The sequence below is a fragment of the Gordionus sp. m RMFG-2023 genome, chromosome 2 (genome assembly GCF_954871325.1).
Source record: "Gordionus sp. m RMFG-2023 chromosome 2, tfGorSpeb1-WG-v2, whole genome shotgun sequence".
NCBI lineage: Eukaryota > Metazoa > Nematomorpha > Gordioida > Chordodea > Parachordodidae > Gordionus > Gordionus sp. m RMFG-2023.
The window spans coordinates 18,473,443-18,478,688 of record NC_088776.1 but is presented as its reverse complement, the minus strand read 5'-3'; positions in this window follow the sequence as shown (position 1 = coordinate 18,478,688).

The following is a 5,246-nucleotide window of genomic DNA, read 5'->3' as shown; positions in this document are numbered from 1 at the left end:
TATGCCGAAAAATATATAGATAATTTAGAATTATTTATCCTAAACATTATACTACAACAATACAATATGCAAACATTATTATTTTTATATATTTATTAAGTAGATTTATATTCATAAGATGAAGATTTTCTATGAAAAACATTTCTTCCATATACTTTGAGATGTAGGCTAGGGTTGAGATCTGCATTGGGTGGGTTTTTGGACCATAAGCTCGCCCTCCCAATGTTTTAAATAAATTTAACTCTCCCGCCCAGCCCGCTCATAGTTTTTTAAAAATATACTTGCTCGCTCCCCCATTAGTCTAAAATTCCTTACCCGCCCACCCATTATTTATAAAATAATATTAACCCAAGCCGCTGTAATGTCGTAGTTTCCTCCATCTGCATCGACTGTGATCAGCCCATTGAATCGAAAGCTTACCATCCCTTGCACTGAAAGTTCTCCCGTGGACGACAACCTCGTCATAAATCTATCAATAACATTTTACTAGCCGCCCTCAAAAAAGTTAATATCCCATCTAACCTCGAACCAGTGGGTATTTCAAACGAATCACCATACGCCCGGATGGTATTTCTCTCATACCCTGGTCTAATGGTCTTCCGCTAACATGGGATTACACTTGCGTTGATTTTGCAGCCAGGTCTAACCTCTCATTTTCTGCTATCGAAAAGGCAGAAATCCTTAAAAAAAATAAATACGCTGGCCTCGCCAACACAATGTTTATTCCTATCGTTACCAATACCCTATGCATGTTTGGAAACGAGGCCCTCAATTTCATTAAAATCATAGGAAAAAAAATGAGACAGATCTCAGGGGACCCCAATGAAGGATTTTACCTTCGCCAGCAGATTTCCCTGGAAATTTGCCGGTCTAATTTTTTAAGTATTCACTCTTCTCTTGGATGATATATACCCCCTTTTTTTAAAATATATATATTTTTTTAGTCCTATTTAATGTCTTCATAGATTATATATATATTATATATTTATTATTTTTATATTTAATTTTTAATATATCCATTTTAATATATATTTTTTAATCCTCTGTAATTTAATGATTATGAATAAATAATAAAGTTTAAAAAAAAAAAGAAAAAAGCCTGCTATTATAAAATTTAATTATGGTCATTCTTTCAATTTTGTAATCATCTAATAAAAAAAAAATTCAGCATTACACCTCTACAAAAAGATTTTAGAAAATTACTATATTAAGCATAAAAAAATATTCAATTTAAATTATGGATAATTTATTTGATCAAATAAAATATTTATGAAAATAATATAAATATAAAATTGATATTATATGTAATTAATAGTTCAAAAATAATAATGAATCGATATTTTCTGGATTCAAAAACGTTCTTCTTTGTTCTAAAAACCGTCCAGCACTGCTAAATCCGCATTCAGAAGAAGCACTAGTTGCAGGAATTGTCAATATTTTTCTTGCTAATCTTGATAGCTTTGGCAAATCACCTTCTTGTCATTTCCACCAAAGTCGTTTTAAATATACAAAAAAGTTTATTTATTTTAAGAAAAGTTTTTTTGATACCAAAAAGGGACATTTTAATTTTTAATGTCCAAAAAAGTTCATACAAACAAATTTTATTAAAATTAACTTAAATGATTAAAAATATTTTTAACCCACTGGCTAGATGGGCGGGCATGGGCGGACGGGCCAAAACCCTGCTCAAAGCAGACCTCTAGGCTAGGGTACAAGGACGTGAAAACGGGGGTGGCAAGTGCGGGCCGCAGAGATTGGACAATTTTAGGGGTCGCCAATTTTTATAATTTTGCTCAATTATCTTTAGCCTCTTGAAAGATAAATTTTTTTTTTATATACTACACACATTATTCTATTTTTGTAAAAAATTCAAGTATGAATTTCGAAAAATTATAACGAAAAATTTGATTCATATTGCAAAAATTGAAATTTTCTTTTTTTTCCTATTTATAAATCATCTTAAAAAACAATTTAATAATATTGGCAAAGAAACAAAATAATCGGTAAGTAAATAAATATAGTAAATTTATTTTTAAAAAACAATTTTTATTAACTGACTATTTTGATAAATATTTGGTGTATTTTCCCGTAAAGGTCCTGTTTTTATAGCGGTAATAACTATGAGAAACTTTTTGGATATTCTGATTAGTCTATTTTAAAATAAAAAAGTTAGTCTTCATTTGGTTCCGGTTCTAAATGGCTAAAAATTGGGAATCTCGCTTATATCTCTTAGAAAATTTTTAAAGTAAATTTTTAAAATTAATATTAATAGATGCTAGGGAAGTAAAAACTTGTATTTAAATTGAGTTTTTTCGCTAGAAATGGAGGAAATATCATCCATATTCCCAATTTGATTCCCAAATTAGTAATGAAATTGGAAGCAATGATAATATTTCTTCCATTTTTTGTGATATTCGAAAAACTTAATTTAAATATAAGTGTCTACTTCCCTATCATCTATTAATATTAATTTCAAATTTAATTTAAAAGATTTCTAGGTTATATAAGCGATGTTCCCAATTTTTAGCGATTTTTGTTTTCGCGATTTAGAACCTATACTCTTCTTTTAATATGTATACATTTCAGATGAGTAACTTTAAATTACTTTAATCTTTATTGAGGTATATTTTAATTAAAATTTTGATTCGATTATTAAGTGTTTAATTTAAAATATATTATATAATGTGCTAGTATCAGGCCCTTTGATACTAAATTCTGCATTCATTTGACCAATGTAAAACAATTTCCATTTAGACTGATAAAGTGCGCATAAATTTCTACAAGGAAAACGGTTTTCAGAATTCCCTTGACTTGGCGAAAGAACTTTGGGAATTGGAAATGAGTTTAGAAGACATTAATTCTTAGACTGAAAGTTCAAAAACAATTTTCTTACGAAGGAGATGACACGTCGTCTATACACGATCTTCAAAAAAATATGAGCTTGAATTTTCCAATGTATTACTAGATCAAGCGAAAAATTCGTTAGAGGAACGTTTCTAGCAGTGGTCTTATCGATATTTATTATGCCAGAATATAAATGTGTCTGAAAGCGAGCTAAAAAAAATCTTGTCATTAAATATTTAACAGATTAGGATACGTTAGAATGCGATAGTATTCCGCAAGATTTACTTATTGAATTAAAAACTCTATTGGAAATTATACGCTATATTAACTCTAATTGGTTAAATAAAGCTTTATCAAATATATCCATTGTATTGAAAATTATTTTAATCATTTTTATTACCGCGCCATCTGCAGAACGCAGCTTTTCAAAGCTCAAATTAACTAAAACTTATCTACGATTCCGCATGGCACAGAATCTACTTTTTAATCTCTTCTTAATTTCAATAGAAAATGATATCGCCTCGTCGTAGGATTATATCATAATTTCCTCATTTGCGAATAAAAAGGCGAGGAGGATAAATAAAATTGCAACATTTTAGTACATAATTATATTTATTTTCTAATTTGCGTGACTCATTCATGATTAAAATTTATAAAGTAAATATGCTTTTAGTTCTCATTGCAAAAAGTGATATCAAATAAGCTTAGGTATATCATGTACTTAAGGGGCCGTCAAAAGTCAAGTCATGGCACTGCTAGGGCAGGGACATCACTCAATCTCAGGACTCAGGAGGCTCAAAAAAAATCTAAAAGGTACCTTTTTTAGCTCACATTTTCAAGATCACCTTTTTTTTTTAGCTAACATTATATAAATTTATATTACCATTTTTTTTAGATATCTGCTTAATAGAGATTGAAAAAAAATATTCTAAAACCCAATTTTGTATATTTTATTTTGCTTTCTTTTAAAAGTGAATATTTTTATTTAAAAAAGGTTTCAATTCAATTTAGAAATAAAATACAATAAACGATAAAATGAAACATATTTAAAAAAAAACAAATGAACTTTAAAAAAATGCTACATATCACCCGAGAGAGGAATGAAAGCTTAGGAAATAGAATCTGTTCGGTTGAAATCTGCTGATGAAGATCGAATCTTTAGTTGGGGTTGCCTGTAATCTGTCACCTTTTTTTGTTTATGATTTTAATAAAGTTAGGGGCCTCTTTTCCAAATATGCCTAAGGTGTTGGTAATGTTTGGTATGAGCACTGTATTTGTGAGGCCAGCATATTTGTTTTTTTAAAGACTTCTCCCTTTCGATGGCAGAAAATGAGAGGTTAGCCTCGCTGCAAAATTGATAGAAGTCTAATCACAGATCAGAAGGAGGCCTTTCCTCCACCTAATGAGAGATATGCCTTCCGGTGTAGGGATTTTTCAGTTGAAAGACCCACTGTTTCAAGAATAGATGGGATATTAACTTTTTTGAGGGCAGCTAGGAGATGTCAATGAATTTATGGCAAGGTTGCCGTTCCGCGGGAGAACTTACAGTGTAAATATTCATTCAAAAATACAATTTCCTTTTCCACAATTTGTGTTTATTGCTTTAATAAGAAAATCTTACAACCGAAATCCTCATCAATATTTGTTATTTTTCCTTAGGATATTCCGGATTTTAAAGGGACGGGCCGGGTAACCTTAATAAAAAATTGAAATCGGGTTAGGCCGAGCCGGATACCAATTAAACCGAGTCAGGCGACTAAATTCTAACTGGGTCTGGCCTCAATTTTGCTAGTTGCAGACCTCTAGTTTGGGTTCAGGGCTCTATTTAGATTATTATAATCTATTTGGTTACTGATTTGGCATTGTGTCAATGCAATTTGAATTGAGAGCTTGAAATGATAAATTTGAAGTGACGAAATTTTCTTACATTTATTTTAAATAATTCACCACTCTAATCAACAGAAATAATCATAGGGATCTAATATTTTTATATTAAAAATTAATACTATAATCCTAAAATAATCAAAATCAATGTAAATGTAAATGTAAATACAATGCTATGATAACACAATTAGTTATGCTATACCTATGAGATCCAACAAGCCTTAAATCGGGCTATGGTTGCGAAATTGATATCATATATGTACTTAAAAATTTCTGATATCCTTCTAAATATCAATCAATTTGGTAATTTAAAATTATAACTAAATTTATTTAAAATTAATAAAAATAGTTTTTATAATCTCTAAATACTGGCATGCTGAAAATTATAATAAAATGAACACCACGTATAAACAATATTTAATTAATAGATTATTAATTGTTAACAGCTCATTTGAAACATGATTATATATTTAATAATGTATTTTTGGAATGTTTATAATTGATATGTATAAAGAAAA